The 20606-nt window shown below is 32.2% G+C and overlaps 1 protein-coding gene across 1 annotated transcript in view; it reads right to left on the bottom strand.

The window, feature by feature from the left end:
- Nucleotides 1-20606, bottom strand: part of CSMD3 (CUB and Sushi multiple domains 3) — a 1015135-nt gene that overhangs the window by 148848 nt on the left and 845681 nt on the right.

Here is a 20606-nt window from a genome sequence, read left to right as displayed (position 1 = left end):
AATCTATATCTATATTTAAATTAGAATATCAAGCATACAAAAAATGTGTCAGGTTACATAAGGTCATTTTTTCCCAGTATTTGGTTCTTAAAAACTTAGATTTAAAAAAGCAAACAACACTTGATTAATTTCATAGCACGTTCATAAACTTAGTTGTCCAAAACATGTTTATTATTGACAAAGGCAATAACTACATTCAGGCTAAGCAGAACAGAAGTCAGACAGATTAACAACAATAGAAGTTTTTATTTTAATAATCATACAATGTCAAATTGGAATTGTTTTTAGGCTTTATAGGTATGTCCTTCAATTGTGACTTTTTTTTTTTGATTAAGTAAAATAGAATGATAACAGGATGTTTTTTCTTTTTAAAACACATACAGATGGGATTAAGGAGTTTGACAACAGCCCAAAAAAATGATAGGATGAATTTCAAATAGATTGATTCCTCTTATGTGATTTGAGTGAAAATAACTTTATTTGTTATAGTGCCTTTTAAAATTCATAATACCACAAACTATTTAGAGAGGGAATACTATTAAAAATGAAACAGTATAATATTATAGCCAATATTATAATTGGAAAGAGGGTTTAATAGGAATATCAAATCATAAAGTTTTACAAATTTATTAGGAATAAAGTTCAAGATACATTTGAGAATAACCACTACATAATCATACACAATTCAAACAAAATATTCAGATGATAGTTCTTAATTTAGCTTAATATATTGTGGAAGGATATCTATAAAAAGTGACAAAAAACTATGTAAATTGACTTTGAATTGCACAAAATATTTAATAGCCATGAAGAAAGTTTGAATTCTTGTAAAAGAAAGAAAAACTAAAATTTTAGAATGGAGTAATAATTTCCTTGGCATGTCTAAGTACATCCACACAAAAGTGTACATTTTTAATTGAGATTGCTAGACTATGAGGAAATAGAATATGGAGAGTGAAGCACAGTCAGGAAAGAAAAATGGATGTTTTGCAAACAATATGTTGGAAGGAAGGAAAAGCATGCAGTTAACTTGAGAATGATGATGGAAGTAACAGGTCTTTTTTGATTTGATCAAAATAACAGCTTTCTAATAATGGAAGAGGGGACAGGGCAAAACTGTTAAAAAAACAACACAACTATTGTCTTTCCTATATGGTTATGAGGCTCTCATCATTCAATAACTCTGAACATAGCATGGAAACTGATATGATTCCTTAGTGTGTTTCTATGCTACAGGGTCACTTACCTTGATAAACAAAGTGAAATCCCTTAGCTGTTATTGGTCCAACTGAAGTAAATCGAATTGTGATCTGATTACCTGAACTCAGTGGAAGTGATTCTCCTACTCAACAAAACAAACACTAAGATATCATAAATAATTTCATTCAGTAAACCTAACAAATTATATTAATTTACACTGTCATTTGAAAACATCAATCTATGTTCTATCAAATCACTTTAATATAACCTACCACTGACAATATATTTTTTTTTGGGTTCAGCTTCAATTGCAACCTTATTACTGGAAGGCTTTTTATTGTATTTTGATAATATTGACTCATCTTTAAAGAATCTTTAAATATTACATTAAATACCACAGACTAAGTGACTAACTATTATATTTACTTGATTACAATTCCAGAGAATAGTTGGTTGTATTTTTCTCAAGCATTTGAATTACTTTTAATTATGTTTCTATTCTTTTTTTTAAATAAAGAATGATTCTATTTTCACTTTACTTATTTCTAATATGGATGACATAAATCTCAACTTTCACTACAATACCAATCAAAGTCAGTCTTTAATCAACAACTGATGCACGGCAGTTCTATTAAAGGATACCTGAATGGGATCCTGAGAGGGAAGATAACAGAGAAGATTGCTGAGTTGGCCCATCATACACCTCAACAACATCGTGGAGTGATGTCTGGAAAAATACAAACTGGCCAAACACCACTGATCAACAGGAACCAGGAGAAGCAAACAAATCACCAACCATCCAAAAACAAAAACAAAAAACAAAACAAAAAAATAGAAAGAGGAGGAGAGAGAGAACAAAGTATTACAATATAATAGTCATCTTTTTCTTCTACCTTTAAAATAGGATAGGTGCCAATTGGTTGAAATGACTGACACATGTATCTCAGGTCATAAAAGTAATGACCATGGCCTAAAAACAATGAAATTTTAAGAAGAGACTATTTTTAAAAGTAAATTAAATAGGGTATAACATTTAATTTAGATCAGAAATCATAAGGTTGGTGATTAATGCTTTAAAATAACTACTTTTTATTTTTCTATAGGTAGTTTGATTCATTTCACTTTGTGGCTCTCTTCTCTTTTTCTAATTTTTTTTTCCTCTTTTAGATGACATAGACAAAGTTTTAATTTAGGGGACTTTGTTTTTAGATTGTTTTTAAAGTACTATACCATTATAAACAATAGTTTCACTAGAAAAATATCAGCAAGTTACTTTTAAGGTATGGTGTTTAATTCACATTCTGAGTTAAAAATGATCCCTAAACATTTATTGCTAATCTTCTGCCAAAATAAAGACATATTATTTTTGATTCCTTGGCAATTGAAATGGTTTAACTTTAACCGAGATATAAAATTTCCAAAATGATTGCATTTTCATGGTAAGTACAGATCTGATGTACTTAACCAATAGAGTTTTTTTTTTTTTTAGGGGGTGTAATTAGGTTTATTTATTTTTATCTATTTATTTTTTTAGTGGAGGTACTGGGGATTGAACCCAGGACATCACGCATGCTGGGCGTGCACTCTAGCACTGAGCTGTACCTTCCCCACCTCAATAGAATTTTATAAGTGTCTCCTTTTTACTTCATTTTATACTTTTCCTTTAACAATATATTAATTTTATATGCAGAAGCTACCCAAACTATAACTTAAAAGAAAACATATTCCAAAGCAGAAATGTTTTTAAAAAACGAAATAGGTAATAAAATTCATCCATAAAACATTTCATTGAATAGAAAAATTGTGGGGTTTAAAAGAATGATTTTTTAAAAGTTTAATAAAGTAAAAGCAAGGTAACTTTTATAAATTCAAAATCACATTACTGTAATTAAACTATACATTGCACAAATATATATATATATGTTTTTAAGATCTTTGATTTTACACCTTAAATCAAGGTTATGGTCATCCTGCAGTGGTCATATGAAGACAGGCTAGTTCACTTGAAACATGTTGAATTTTGCATATGAACTCATACATATTATCAACGAAGCTAGACTTATTTTTGGCCTGCTAAAATAAGCTGGTGATCTCAGTCCAGTTCTTTGTGGGGTAAAAAAATAAACAGTGTTGTGGCTCTGGTTCAATTCTTGAACCTTAGAGCGCTGAATGTCATAAATAATTCTCCTTAAAACATTTCCTCAAAGATGTGGGAAAAAAATTATGTTTCTATCAAATCAGATACATGTAGTTAATTATTTTAATGGTTTACAAGTCATATGAAAAGTTTCCAGTTCAAATCTTTTTAAAATATCCATATTTGGGTCTACTAAATCCCAACTATTTAAAAAATACTCCCAAAAGTATCAAGAAAAATTTTGTTTTCTGTTTTTGCATTTGTTTAGATTGGTGTTTGGATGATCTATTTTCAAATGCATCTTTAAAAGTTTCCATTATAATGCAGACATTGCTATTGCATTTCCACATGCTCCCTTCTTCCCCCTCCTCTCTCCCCAAATCATGGTAATCTAACCACAGGAATTTTGCTAAATCGAGTATGTTGCGCAACAGGCTCTTGACAGATAATATAATCTTTCTCTATGTCTTTCTGGGAAGCAACTAGGAAAAGTGCTAAAATTCAATATCCTTTACCTCTGTCTTCCTAAATATTTCAAGTATTCCACTAGGTAATATGCCTAATTTTCAAGCAAACCACAACATTTACAAGCAACATCTAAAACAAATAAAATACACAGTGATCCGAGAGCTTTTTTCTAAGGAAAAAGAAAAAAATTCTCCTTTTTTTCTTGTTTGTAGGCTTTTTGTTCTTAATTATTTCTTCTCTACAGATAGACCAGAGTTTTGTGTTACCTGTACGTTAGGTATGTTGAGACTTACTTGTAATGATATAGCCACTAATACTGTATATTTGCATTCTATTAAGTAAACTCTAGGGCATGCCCTTTTGAGTGGTGTTAGTAACTAGTGCCTGTAATTTATTGTAGTAATTCCATGGTGAGATTAGGGAGAACTGAGAAGGGTAGGGGGTGAGGGAGTGGAGTGGTGAATCTTGCCTTATTAAGGAATCATTAAGCTGCTTCTCTTTAACTGCAACTTTACCCTGCAGAAACATGGCCAATGGAAATTTTAAATTAAAAATAGTTTTTATTAGGAAAAAAAAACTCTGAGGGGGCACTGAATCATTATATGAGAAAGATGACATTTAAAAGTGCATGTTGAATAAGTGTTTTGTAGCACGAAAAATCAAGAACATTAACATAGTGATCGGATTTCCTACACATTATCAAGTTAACTATTCTCACTAAACTAATATGTTACAATTCTGAACCAAATCACCCATTCTTAGCCAGAAATCTCAAGAATCTCATAGTTTTTCTTATGTTTGTTTCTGCATTGTCTGTAACATATCTTAATTTACTTAGTTTTCTGTGTTCAGACAGCAGTAGGTATTCTGCTTCTAAAATGTTCAGAATAACCAACTGCACCCTTCGCATAGTTGAGACTAATGCAGAAAAAAATACAAACAATTTTAAGGTGGACAAAAAGGTAACTGAATGTTGTTTTTTGGTAAGCAAGATGTTGTCTAGCACATCATTCTGGGTCACCTGTGTTCATGGGGCTGTGGTGTAATGCAAAGGATTATTATCATCCAAAAGACAGATCTGTTTTGTAAGTGTTTGTAAGCTCATTTCAGTATTCCATCCATCTGTCTGTCTATCTATCTATCCATCCATCCATCCATCCATCCATCCATCAATCTATATTTGGTTATTTGAATTCTTTTTTGAGTCACTGTAAAATCTTACTGAGTCCTTTATTAATTAATGAGTTAAAAATTTTAATACATGGTTATTTTATATTTGTATGGGAGTAATGATTATGCTCTCTTTAAAAAAGAATACCCTTTTTAACACTTCTAAAAGCTAATATCTCAGCCTACTGGCTAGACCACCCTTTTTTCCCCCTAGGAATTAACAATTAACCTGCCAAGCCTGGGCTGATTATGCTTTCTGGAATGATTAGCAACCTTCTAGCCTCTTTTTTAGTTTTCACCAGATAGACAGTTCTTTGCATCTGGGCTCCAAGCTTCTTTGTCTTTCTCTGGAGATTTGCATGTTGATATCAAAAGCACTACGCTCTCAAGCTATTAGAGTAGGCTATAAACACTAAGCTGTTTCTTAAAGGAAACACTGTTTTAAAGGAGCTTTTTCCTTCCCTATGCATAATAGATGTTAAAAATGACATTTCTGACTCTTTTGTTAAAAATCCATTTTTATAATGTTACATGTGTTATTGCAAGCCAGGAAGAAGAAAGGGAAACCCAGGAAGATAGAAATAGACATAAAAATCTCTACAAACAAGCCTATGCAAATGTTCTACTATTATGCCTGAAACTACTTCTGAGCCTCTTATTTTCCATATATTTTATCCTAGATTACAGTTTATTTATTCAACTAATATTCATTGATTCTATTCTATGATGTATCAGGAACTGAGCTAAATGCTGTGACGAAAAAGGAGACTGATACAGAAAGGGTCTCTGGTCTTAGACTCCACCAATTATATTTGTGGTCATTTAAGTTGGTAGCTTGCCTTTATTCTACGTATCAAAAGATGTTAGATCAGCCAATTAGATTAATTATAAACCAAAAATGGTACTCTGGACACATCTTTCCATGTACATCACTGCTATGTCAGTCGTTTAATCCATTCTTCAAAGCAAATCCTCTACCAACAACTTCTAACAGGCAACATTTGGGGAGAGTCCCAGACTGCATTTTAGAGAAATTTATAATTTAGATTTTGTAAAATAACTTAAATAGCCTGTTTAAATGACTTAAATAGATTATATTAAATGTAGGTAAATATCCTAACTTTAAAATTTTGTCCTAGTTCACTTGCTTTCCCATGAGCAAACTTAGAATGAAACCAGGCGTTGTGTCTACCTACTCTTCTTTGTATATGAAGCAAGGTTTACTTGACATTTCATTTTTACAGTATTATATTCAACCAAAACAGAGAGGCAGGGTTCCATTTACTGAGAAAGTCTGCATGGTTTAAGTGTTCACTTAAATTTCAAAGAGCATTTGTTTCTTATTTTACCCCAATTTTTTCAAATCCTTTCTCCTTTAGTCATGTTCATTTAATTCCTGAGAATTTGTCCATTCTGCTTAATTTAGCCATCCCAAATGTCAGTCAATAAATAATGAGAGAAGCCTGGGATGGCAGAAAGAAACTCCTAAGCATTAGTATGGCTTAACTGTTAGAATACTCTGTGGAGACCAACAATCTCTTTGAAAATACCATGGTGGGAAACAGTATAATGGGTGCTTGGGGTGTGACATAATGAACCAAATGGTTCAGTGTCCAAAGGACTGTGTGTTTATTTAGAAAATGAATAAACATAACAAAGAAGGTGAAGTTCCCTTTTCCATAAACTGTACTCTGGGATATTGCTGAAATGTTCTACCATTGCCTAAGTAAGTCAAAAAATTTTGGAAGTTACATTTAATTTTTGTGCCATCAGAATAACACGGTACAGAGGTTCACTGATTTAGCAATTAATTAACTTTAAATGAAGATGATAAAACAAACATGGACATGATTACTGTTATTCAGTGATCAGGATTAGAGTTATTGAATTAAAAAATGAAAACTGAGTTTATACAAATAAAGAAGAACTTCAATTTTGTTTTGCCAAATTTGTTTTTCTCTCAGAAGGGAATAATTCACAGAGTATCCCAATGGTATACTAGTATAAGAAGGAAAAAACTCAGAATCAGACTGGGTCAATGACTATGGTAAATGATCTAACCACTTCTGGAGAAGGTGCTGAATAGTCAAAATTAAAATTTCTAAGAGGTTGTGGTAAATTCAGGTCTGATTCAAACTTGCTTTGATGTAAAGGGGTTCAAATTTATTGGAGGAAGGCAGGACAGTAGGTCTCTCCAGCAGTGGTAGCTCTAATGGTCAGACTGGTGGTGCCTTATTAATTGTGATGCCAGGCTGCTGAAATGACAAGATTTCTTTGCTCCGTGAAAGAACAAATAGAGTAGTTTAAAGATTGTCAGAATTTGCAGCTGAGCAGATTTAGAAGGACTACTGTTTTCAAACGACCAATCTATGGGTCCGAAATGCCCTAATAACTGATTTGAGGGCATTTCAGAAAACTGCCTAATCAAGAGTTAAGAATTCAGACTCTCAAGGATTGAACCTAGGATGAGCTACACAGGAAAGTTACTTCACCTTTTCATGCCTCAATTTCCTCACGGGCAAAATAGGGATAATAAAGTACCTAACCTCACAGGATTGATGTGAATATTATCTAAACTGATGCCTGTAAAACACTTTGGACAGTGCCTCAAAGATAGTGATAAATATTAGTTACTATTACTGGTAATTCAGCTTTGTAAATGTTTATGCTACTAATTCAATCAGAGAGTTTACTGACAGGCAAAATTTAATTGACATTTGATGTTAAAAAGCATATCTTTTCTAATTCTGATTTTCATACATGAGAATTTAGAACAAATGATAGAACTGATTGGGTTAGAAGAGTATTCCAGCTATTTTAATCAAGGTTCACTTGTCTTTTGAATTCAGAATAGTTATGGCATGTCTCTAACTATTTGATTCTGCATTCTATCCTTTCGGGTGAAATATGAAAATGTAATTAGTAGCTTTCTACATGGGCTAAGAAGAGGGGAACAAGGTGACAGAGCATTCAATTCTTGTTTTTGTTTACTCCCTTCACCTTAAGCCTGTGCTGCTCTATTGCAAAGGGGTTGAAACTCCGTCACAAAAGAAATAGTTCCAAACAGAAGGAAGTCTGGGCAGAAAAAGAGAATAAAAATATATTATAAATTCCTATTAGATCTCAGCTTGATTCTCAACATTCCTGTTACTCCTTTGCAAAATCTACACATTCTTTTGTATTCTAGGGTTCATTATGATTAGATTAAGCACTCAGCTGGTTGATCACTCTACTACAAAATTTTTAAGAAGTCACCCCTGTTTTGCTCAGCTTGCAGTTCATTCAACACACAGCACAGAAAACAAAAAAAAAAAAACAAAAAACAAAAAAACACCACACATGTGCACCCACACTGCCAACAGAACAGAAATAAAGAAGATTTAAACCAAAGATGTGTTTAGGACTGGACTTGGTTATGTGTAAAAGCATAAAAAATAATTGTTGGTGACATAATTTATTATAAAGTTTGACTAGCTTTATATGAATTTTGCCTCATACTTTCATCTCATATGAATATTTAAAGATAATAGTGTAGACAGGTCCATGTATGCAAAAGACTTCCTTTTTAGATGAATAACAAGCACAGAACCCTTTGCTCTCTATATGCTCCAGCTGTGAAACTACTTATGTAAATAGCTTCAAGGTTGCATTTTGGGATCGTTATGCCACTTAGATACCTCATGATTTTAAAGACTTTCTCATTTAAAGAAGTTTATAAGGTATCCAATTAAAACTTCAATTTTATAAAAACTATATATAAATAAAAGTTAAATATATGACAATTGACTCTCAAAAGCACCCAAAAGTAGAACTTTTAAAACCAGCCCCAAATAAAATCAGTGTGCTACTTATTTTTAAAACATCATCTAGCATGGTAAAAGTTTGGGTAGAAGTTGCATTAAGTGATACATGAAGTGAGAAATTCATTGGTATTTTGGTATAACTTTTACATTTTCTACATATCAGTGAGATTCCAAATACTTATGCTTATTATTATAATATAATATTATTAAACCATTAACTCATAATGAGGTGCTTTATACCAATTTATACCATTTTAGTTAAGGTGAGTCATGTGAATCATACAAATTATCTAGGGGCTACTACAATATTCACGCAGAAGCTTGGCTCCTTCCTGAATGCTGGGGCCAGTCCTGCCCTAGAGCAAATAATTCTATAAATTCTAGGTTAGCAGTTCACAGAGTACAATGAGATCATTCTGGCTAGAAAATAAATATAGCAAAACTTTATTGTTGTTATTTTACAATAATTAGGAAATAAAAGATGTTATTAAAAAAATTATCGCTCTGAACATGACACCCAATTATCCAGTAACTAGGAAGCTTCAGAAATCTAGTCTTGCTTTGAACTTGTAACAGTAAATGAAATCCTAATTTATTTTCCTGTTAGAAATTTCTTGTGTGATACTTCTGTCAACCCATAAACTAGGCTCACTGAGGAAATCTGTAATATCTACTTTCAGGCTTTTCTAAAGCTAGCTTTCTGTCTATAATGTGACCATTTGTTTACCACCAAAATTTCAAAACTCCCTATTTGACACATTTTAAATATATAGGCTTTGTCAAAAAAAAAAAAAAATCAACCCTCCTGTAGCACATATAGTTCAATTTTGTTTAACTGTTCCAGGAGCAAATGTCTATTCAATGGCAAGCTAGTAGCTTATCTACAATTTGGCAGTTGCAACATTTCCTAACACACGAAAATTAATTTGGTGTTTAAAAAGCAATGAAATCTAGAATAGCACAATAAGCAACTTTATTGCATGTTTAAAATAATTAAAACAGAAGAGCAAAATTAAAAGTTTTAAGCGTTAGAATATTTTATTAACACTTCTTTTTTTACCTCAATTTCAACTTGGATGGGTGTCTTTAATTATCCTTAAGATATTTTTCTACACATTTGGCAGAATATGTCTGCCAAATCCCAACTATGCCAGACAGATTTAGGTCAGGAAAATATTCCCACATTGAATATAATATAAGTTTGTGGGATTTTTTTCTTATTATGAAAAGTTCCAAACATATCCAAAGTAGAGAGAATAGTAAAATAAACACCACCCCCAGATCCATCGTCTACTTTCAACACTTATCAATACTTATCAACATTTGCCAATTTTGTTTCATTTGTTCTCTCTTATCTCCCTCTGTATTTCCAACCTGGGAATACTTTAAAAGGACTCCCAATATCATATTTCTTTCCATAAATGTGTCAGTATGTATCTCTAGCATATAAGGACTTAAAAAAATAACAACAATGTAATTACTGCATCTAGCAAAAATAGCAATAATCTCTTTCTATCATCTAATAACAATTTCTTGATCTCATTTCCCTGATTTTCTCCAAAGAAAAAGTACTTTAACAGTTGATTTCATCAAATCAGGATCCAAACATATCCATATATTTCATTTGATTGATATGTCATTAAAGTCTCTTTTAATGTGTAAAATCTCTGATTCCCATCTTGTTTTTATTGCCATCTATTTATGGAAAAATACAGGCCTTTTGAAATGAGGGAGACTAACATAGGATAGAACTCAAGTGATTACAATTTTACTGTCATCTAGTTCTTACTGAGAGTTAACTTTATGAAAGAATGAAAGCAAGTAGTTTCCCCTGTGTAGAGGACAGCTCTGGAGGCAAGAGGGCTGGTATGTGGACATGGTTGCTGATCCACCTATGTCCTATTTCAACCAGAGCAGCTTTGTTTCTCTGTTATATAATCGGGACTTTCACATACAATCCGGCATTAAACCTGGATTCAAATTCTTGTTCTTAATGAATTCTTTACCACACTCCATATCACCTCCTACACATGCCACATCTTTCCTGCAGGCACAGCACCCTGAACCTGTCAATTCTTAAAAGTTCCACTAAGAGCTCTTTAATTCACAGAATTTCCATCTATTTTAGGATGACAGATGGGGGAGTACATCACTGAACAACATTTTGAAGGAATTTCTCGGTTTTTTAAAAAAAATTATCACCAGTAATCTCTTTAACTTGGGCTCTAGCCTCACCATGTTGAGAGTCATGTTTATACATATTCATAACAGAGGGAATTTAAAGTATATTTTCTGTTATAATAGATAGAATTTATAGTAGATAGAATTCTGCCATGTTCTGAGATTTATTTTCCTGGATCAGAGTCTATTACAAATGCCCAATTAAAAAGGGGAGAATTTACTGCTGGTAGAATGTAGAAAATGGAATATCTGGTATATTCATTTATTTACTAAATGAATAAAAATTATATTTTTAAAAAAATTAAAGGGCATAATAGTAAACTATTATCATTCATTGAACTCTTACTATATGTAAGGATCCAGGCTAAGTTCTTCATACATTTCAGCTAGACTGATCCTCAAAACAACCTTTGAGGTAGTGCTGTTATCTTCACTTTAAATACGCAAAAAAAAAAAAAAAGAAACAAGTATGTTAAGACAACCATCAAAAATTACAAAGCCAGCAAGGGGAAGAGCTAAGAATTGAATTCATGGAACACAAATCTGTCTTGAGCCTGGTCTCAAGACCTATTACCCTATAGAGCCTGAAGTCTACTAGTGAACAAGTAGCCTTGAAAGTCACTGAAGAAATCTTACTACAGCAAAATCTGACAATTAAGAGCCAAGAAAAATATTCTGAACAAAAAGGAAAAAGTAAATTAATTTTTGGATATGTTCTTGAGAAAAATGAGGAAGATATTTTATAGTATATTTACAAGTGCTTTTGTTCTAAGTGATTAAATAATTATTTTGTATCATTAATAACAGAGGAATCAATTTCTGTTATCTTGAAATATATTAATATCATTTATATAACATATAAAATGTGTTCTTAATAAATAAGTTATTGTATGTTCTGAAGACTCAACAATTTTTAGGGGTAGATTTAAGAATTCAGAGGAATAGCAGAATCAGTTAAGTAACTTTTGTATTCATAGTTATTACAAAATAAAACATTAGTAATAAAGACTCTGGGGTTTACAGTTTTATAAACCTAGATTTGATCAGCTTTGGTATTTACTATTTTTTGACCTTAACCAAGTTACTAAACCTTTCTGAATCTTCTTCCTAATCTGCAAAATAATACCCACTCCATAGGATTGTTTTAAAGATTGATCTATAAAGCATCTTGTCCAGCAGGTGCTTAATATACATGATAACAACTCATACATTCACAGACAAAAAAAATACATACACTATACCCAGTCACCTTTCTATAATCTCTTAAAAAATTTAAAGTCTATATATAAACAAATGAAATTAACCTTTAAAAAAAAACTCTGCCAAATGTGATGTTCAAAAGTAATAGTAGTAATTTTAACAATGGAAACCAATAAAGATGATAGAATATTAGTTTTGGAAAAGAGTTTATCAAGTCATTTAGTCCAAATCATCAGATTCTATAAATACCCTTTTAGTCCCTTAACATTCCGCAAGGAATATATACACACAAAGTGGAGCATAAAGGAGTTATTGAAATAAATCCACCTAGTACACATTGTTCAAGAAACACAATAAATTGCACTAGTAGAGAAATGGTCTTATTTATTGTTTTGGGTCCCCAAAAGACTTTTCTTCTACAGTTATTATTATTCTTTTCAGAAACAATCTCACTGTTTTGTCCATAGTCATAGAAAGAAAAAAAGAACATTTAATGTCATTCTGGAAAGGGCCACTCTTCTAAATATAACTGAAATAGTACATCTCACTACTGTGTTAACGTCTTTGCCATCACTGTTGCTGCCCTCACCACTGATTCTGGCAACATCATCACTATCATTATCGAAAGCATATAACATTCATTCAAAATTTCATTCCAAATACCAATACCTTTTCTGAGCTAGTTATTATTTACTATGTGCAAAACACTGCACTAATTGCTGAGAAAACTACAAGTGAATTTCTACACCTCATAAACATGAATATATTTCAGCTTTTCATATAAAGATGCTTTTGACTAGAAAATCATGTAAATATACAGATAAGGCTGTAAAAGAAATTTGGCAGAATTTTTTCCTTCACTTGGAGCACATGTAAAACTTATCTGGATTAATATCATTAGTTGATAAGCAATGAGCCTATTGGTGTTTGAGTCTGTGGTTCTTGACCCAAAACTTTTGTATATATAGATTAATTTATTTCCCTTTAAGAAAAATGATAGACATACTATGTTAAAACAAACCAACCCTCCACTGAACTAATAAAATCCAATTTTTGAGAGATGGCCTTTCATTAACAAAAAACTAGATCGTATAGAAAATGAATGACACAGGGCCAGTGGTGATTAATAACCTATCTCTACTCTCATGTTGGACCAATGTACAAGTTACACTTGGGTTGTGTTTGAAAGATATTACCGGCGGGCTGTTAATATTTTAAATATTAACATGTTCTCATGAAAACAATGTAAAAATGATAGGTACCCAGATTAACTCACAAGATCAATTTTATCTGAACTCAGTGTTCATGAAAATTATACAGTATTTTAACTGTACAAGCGATTTCATGATCATTTGGTTCAACTCTTTGTTTTACAAATGAGATAACTGAAGTACAAAAAGACTGAATGATTTGCAATATCAATCCTGTAGGAAAAAGCATTCTAAGCCCAAACCAGAGTAGCAAGAATCATATCCCAGCAGGGCTTGGGACTTCACTGGGAAAAGAGAGCTTAAGTCTTTAGACATGAATAATTTAATTACTACACTTGCATGGAAAACATTGCTTCATCTTGTTATGCCTTTACCATTATAATCAAAGGCATATCTAATTTGATCACAAGGGTGGAGAAGTGGGAAAAACCGAAGTGTTTATACCAAAGTGTAGTCTTTTCAAATTGAAATACGGATATTTATAGTAGCCTGAGAATGATTGTACTCTTGTTTGTACTACTCTGTGATAAGTATTTAAGTTCCTTATGTTGTCTAGATATGTCAGAAGCTGTGAAGTGTACAATCATTCTAAATATTCTAAATTAATTAATAAGCTATGATTCCAATAGAAATATCTGATATTACATTATAAAGAAGCTTTTTTACTTATATGGGCAAAATGTTTTCATAGAACTGTATAAAGTATTTAGCTTTTAAAAGAAGCTATGTGAAAAATATGTTTTGATTGTCTTCAGTGGAAAAATGGTTGAAAAATTAATCATCTTGTATGTGAATGCAAAAGGAGCTAAAATAACACCTTCTCCATTCCTCCCAACTTACTGTAGGAATAGTTAACTGTTCAAAGCCCTGATCAATGGTAAATAGAGAGAAAGATTATTCAAAAATATGAATTTAAAAATAATAAACTCATCTGTTTACTTCTGTTTCTAATTATCATACCAAACATAAGAATAACTAATAACTTATCTAAATATTTTAAATCAATTATAACCATATCATTATTAAAGAATATAAAAGGAACATAAATTAGACATGTGGCTCATGTTGTATTGTGTGTTGGTTAAATGGTTTACACAGCCATTGCAACCAACTTTAAAACATAAATGAAACATTATTTTTTTTCCAGTGAATAAAATCTTATTTTTAATAGAGCTTTTGTTAAGACTCCCCCTGAAGATCAAGGATACAATATGTAATCCCATAAAATTATTAAACTTTCCCCAAATATGTATCACCTTGATTCAAATTACCATCCAAGAATTTTTACTTATTTTCACATTTCCATTCTTCTATTTCTTTTTTAATTAATAAGAATTAATTGTTTAAATGCTTCTTGTATAGAAGTTATTCTGAATAAATAACTATAGTTTATTTCTTAAATGATAGTTGTTAGAGATTCTTTACTATTAAATGATGCTAGACCCTGATTAGCAACAACCATTAAGCCAAAAAAAAAAAAAAAATCCATGTAAAAAGAAATAGTTAGAATTTAATAGACATAATATGATATTACAAAATAAATAAGAGACCCTGAAAGCCTTTCGACAGTATACTGTAAAAGGGTCACATGTGGCTTATAGGTAAAGTTTTGAAATCAGAACTATTAGAAATCTTATACTAAAGTCTATTTTTATATACATTTTCATATTTGGAGATAACAAGCTGCAGTGTTTTAAACAGTATTCTGATTTCAATTTGTGAACTCCAAATATTATTTCAGGTTAATTTGAACTTAATTTGTGGATTAGATAATTCATTTAAATTCAGTGGAGGGTAAAAAGGGTCCAGGAGAAAAAGTCCAAAGGAAAATGATTGTCACTCTTTATGGCCATATTCACTACATTTACTTATGCTGCCAGGAGTGTGATGTGTCTTTTCTCAAGTTTTATTTACAACGGTTTGAGCAGTAGGTGTTATTACCACCATTTTGAGGATAAGGAATCTGAGGCCCCAAGGTCACCCCAAGGGAATCTTGTGCAGCTAAGATGCACACCCAGGTCTCTTCCACTAACACCAGCTTCTAACTACTGCAGTAAACAGTGGCATATCAAGCATATTGCACAGAGTGGATCTTTTTTTAATATTCCCTTCTCCATTTGGTGAAATCATTTTCATGAATAATCAGAAAATGAATAAGTAATAATGGCCAGAAAAGAAATACAGTGAGAAAGTTTCTTTTACTGAACTTTGTACATAAAAAAATAATTATTATATGTATAATAATATGCATAATATATGTATAATTACATAATAATATAATTACATATAATAATATATATTGTAGTAGTAAAAATGCAAAGTAAGACATAAATGTTATAGTTCAAAAAGGAAAGATGTTATGGAGTAATATTTTAATTATATGAGTATAATTTTGAAAAATATAGAAAAAAAAACTTTCACTGAAGTTTGGACTCTATTTCAATTTTTAAAATAAATTCCAGGTGTCTACATAGGATGGCTCACCTGAAATAAGTCAAGATTTCTCTTTTTGCCTTACCATCACTGCTTTGTTCATATTATTTGAATATATGTATGCATAGCACCTTGGGGTTGGAGACATGAACCAAATTGAGCCCGAATGATTCCAAATCATTAAAAACTTACTCTAAAAATTGTGTTAAGTTTAGTTCTAGTGGGTCAAGGACAAAAAGTAGAGAGTGAAAAAAAAAAGCTGGTGAGTTGGTGTGTGTAGCAAAGTGGGGTGAAACATTTTTTAAAATTGCACATTTCAAAATTGTTTCTATTGACTGTAAACTTTAATAATTTTAGAAACAATTCTTTTGCATCAAAGGAATTAAATAGAAACACATGTCATCTTATTTTTTTTCCATTTTATTACGTAAAAACCTGAAAAAAACGAAATTACTCCATTCAAGTCAATGAGTAGTTCCTGGTCACTCTGTGAACCCCTTCTTCCTGTACTCTCACGGAGCCAAGCTTCACAGGCTGATGCCCCTACTTTCATCTAAAACTGTCATCTTCTCTCCAATGTCGCTGACTTTGCTTATCTAAACTCTCTATCTCATTTTCTTAGCTAATGTCTACTCATCTTTAAAGACTCAGCTCAGAGAAGCTATCACTGAGTACTCATTACCTGAGAATTTATTGGATTAAATGTTGTTCAGATATGCTTTTCATCCACTGCTTATTCTGGTCATGTAAGTTATATTATTTTGAAATTCTAATTTAAAAATCTTTTCCTCCATTACTGGAGATCATTTATTTGTGCATCCCAATACCTATTTTCCTGGCACTCACCACATGTTTGTGCAATAAATGTGGAATTCCAATTATGTACAAAAAAATAGAATCAGAAGTGCTGAGACAACATTTTCACTCTTTTCAGGTAATCACAGCACCTTGCAATCATTTCAAATACCAGGTGTTAAAAAAGATGTGTCAGCATGGCCCTCTTTTTTTTTGTTTTCTTTGTTTTGTCTCACAAACAATCAATATTATTTAAGCGATTATCAATCATATCTGACGGAGCCTGCTTCAATATAAATTGAATTGCCACAAGTTGCTTAAAAGGGATAACAAAAATGAGGCTATTTAGTTCAGTTCACTCGAAATTGATGGCCTCATGTCCTTAAAGAGGCAATACAGAATGTTAGCAGTCAAATGAAAACAAGCTGCCTGTCCTGTGCCAATCCTCTCCTAACTTGAGGAAAGGTATCTGCCTCGCCAGATTCTTTTAACAGTATTTATGACGACATATTCTGTCTCTATGCTTGGTCCTCAGGTATAGATTCTACACCCTGGAGCTCCTTCCTTGAGTACTTCCTTCTGACAACCTCATACATAAAAAGCACATAAGTCATTACTTCCTATTTTCTAAATATGTCTTGATTCTAATTGATCACCTCCTCCTCTTTCCATCCCCACCATTACCTCCTCAGTTGAGGACCACATCATCTCCTCTCTAACATTCCTGTGTATAAATCTGGAGCAACTCCACTTCATTCTCCACACCTTTATGAAAGTGATTAATCTAAAATATAAACATGATCATGTAACATCTCTATATAAAGCAGTTATTTGCTGTGGAATTGAGCAGATGAGTTGCATGAATAACTTGGTATTTTTATCTTCTCCCTGCCCCCCAACTATTTCCTTGGCATTTAATTTCTAAAATGTATCTAGATCCCTGCCTACCACCACCATAGCTACTGTTAAGAAAAATACTCACAGACACTCTTTCACTTTCTAGTATGAACTACATAGATCATTAAATCATATTAGTATTTTATTAATGCTCATTAAACAACAGTAACTCTTGTAATTTTTAAAATCTTGATCTGTTATTCAGTCTCTAGAAAAGAGATGTGGAGGTACTAAAAGCCAAGCTAAAATCAGAATATTAAGAATTTAAGTACACACAAAAATAATTCTTAACATATATATAAAATAATTTAATCATAGAAAGTAAAAACTTGGATATACCAAGCAACCATGTCAAGATTTGATCTTAAGAAGAAGGGGAAAAAAAAAAAAAAAAAAACAACCCTGGAAACTTGGGTTCAAGTTCATGGCCAGATTAGAAGTCAGGTTAGTATCCACTTGGTCAATAAATATTTATTGAGTGCTGGTAATGTATAAGTAAATATTCTTGGAGCTGAGAATATACAATCCTTGCTCTCAAAGATCTCAGAAGCTTGGGAAAGAGACAACATATTGGCATGCACTTACGACCCCAATAGTAAATTCAGTGGTGGAGATTCTTAGTGTTCTGTTCATGCTCCTCCTTCCCTGGAATGCCCTTCCTTCTTTCCCTCCACCTGTATGACATCTACCACTTAGCCAACAGAAAACAAGTCTTATCACCTCCCTAAATCCTCTCTGAATTCCCATGATTCAACCCTCATATTTTTAAACCACTTGAACTCCTAGTTATTAACACCTGCACCACCCATTATATGTATATATTGCCATTAGTTCTTATTTAAAGATACTTCTTGCTGGCAGTCACTCATGCTGTACTCAGCTCTGGGGACACAAGTGTAAAAACAATAGGCACAGTTCCAGGTCTCATGGGAATGACAGTCTAGCATCGAAGACAGTCATCAAATACTGAATTACAGGTATATGAAATCAGTAGTATGACCCTAGAGGGTGACACAATAACAAAAGTACAGCAATATTTTCATATTATTAGTGTGAAAAAAATGTAAGAAAGGCTTCATAGAGTGACTCCTACATGGATTTCTTCTCAGGCGTAGGGTTGCAAAAGAAATTGAGGTTAATCACCCAAGACTGTGGGAAACCTCACCTAAATTGCACTGAATTTTATTAATACATTTAGGCAATCAGTAATTTAAAATGTTTATGACTCAAATCTCCAAAATATCAAACTCATTTACAAACACAAAAATAGGTAACTTCTGCTGGAATAGGTCACCAGAAACTATTTCTCTTTTTTGTAAAGAACTTAGAGTTTAGAAATTATCAGTGATTTTTCAGTAAACAGCATTCACTGAGAGATCACTATCCTGTGGACTTCACATAGACACAGCAAATTAGAGGTCAAAGTTCCTGCAGTTCAGCAATAGGTAGAAAACAAACAAACAAAAAAAAGCATCTGGTACCCTGAGCAAGTTAAAATCATACAAATTATCAATTTAATTCTAAGCAGTAGCCATACATTTCTAATTCCAATGATACATCCATCATTTTTGGAAACTGAGGCCAGCATCTTTATTTAGCCCTACTAATATCTGCATAAAATCTTCTTTCAAATACCTTTTACAACGTCCCACATGTCTGCAGCAGGGAGAACAAACCCTTACTGAACAGGAGTACATGTACTACACACAGCATGTCAGGGAGCTTTTAAAATCAGTTTTCAAATTCCAGTTCTCCGTTTTCCCTTCATTACTCTCTTCCTCAAACAGATCCAAGAATTAGCTATAAAATGATTCTATGGAAGGATGATAAAGGCCAGTTTAAGCAGGAAAAGGAGAAAGCAGTTATTACCAAGCCCTGTCGCCTCCCTTTTTAGCTCTTCCTAAAGCAGAAACACCATCGTGTGAAAAAATGTTACAAGATTAAACCACATAAGTGATTCACTCATTTATGTAACAATTGTATTCATTGCTATCTATGTCAGGTACTCAGGGGCAGCTTGAAACACGTGGGCATCCTCAGCTTGCTAATAATTTGTTGCCCTTTCAAACCAATCTTCTTTATTACTTCTGAGAGAAATTGGTTTTTAAGTTAAAAAATGTATACATTTTTATGTTCAAAATATGGGACTTATTATAGGAATATGAATTTATAAAAGAGTATTTATGAACCATACAATAAATACCTTAGTAAACTGTTTACATAAAATCACCTGATAAACAACCCTATGCCAAGCATTAATAAGTTTCAGAATTTCAACTGATGGCAACTGCTGATCTCAGGTAATACTCAGTTCACTAGTCTAGAGATTGATAGTACAGATTATAAAATGTAATATAGAGCCTACATTAGCCTGTCACCAATGTACTGAAGAGAGAGAGTTCAACAGAAAGAAAAGGGGATTTAGTTGAGTTGTTAGGTGTGTATGTATGTGACTCTGTGTGTGTGTGTGTGTGTGTGTATTATTTACTTACACTTGTGGTAATTAGATGGGGAGTCTAGGTGGGGAGGGGATCAATTTTCACTTCTGTGAGTTGATGCCTGTGCAGCTGCCTCAGTTCTGCCAGCTCCAACATCAGGCTCTGAAGATAATTCAAACGTTATCATCATCAAGCCAGTCCCTACCCTCACCCATACTAAGGTTAATAAACTTCAGTAGGATATAGGCCATTGGATAACAATTGGAAGAGTCATAAAACTGAAGGAAGACTGCACTGCCTCTGAGTAACAGACACCTGATGCCTCCTTTTCATTTTGATATTTAAAAGGCATATTCTATTACTAAATAGAAAAGATAATTTTTAACTTTTCCATTAAAAATACTTAAAAATTTTTATTTTTGTTTAAAGCTGACTGGTGTATATATAAAGCAGAGGTGATAATTTCTTTAAGAATATTTTCTTGAAAGAAAAGTTTCTCATATATTTATTTTATACATAAACCCTACAGAAGTATACTTTAATTTGAAGATTGTTAGTTAATGACTTAGACAAAAGGACAGTAAGAAAAATGAATGGTGAGGAGGTATGGCATGTGTCTACCATTTAATTTCTTTAGAGAGGCAGAGCTGAACAACAGAGAAATGATGGATGA

The sequence above is a fragment of the Camelus ferus genome, chromosome 25 (assembly GCF_009834535.1).
Source record: "Camelus ferus isolate YT-003-E chromosome 25, BCGSAC_Cfer_1.0, whole genome shotgun sequence".
In the NCBI taxonomy this organism is placed as follows: domain Eukaryota; kingdom Metazoa; phylum Chordata; class Mammalia; order Artiodactyla; family Camelidae; genus Camelus; species Camelus ferus.
Note: the sequence above shows the minus strand (reverse complement) of the source record. Positions and strands in the feature narration are given on the sequence as shown.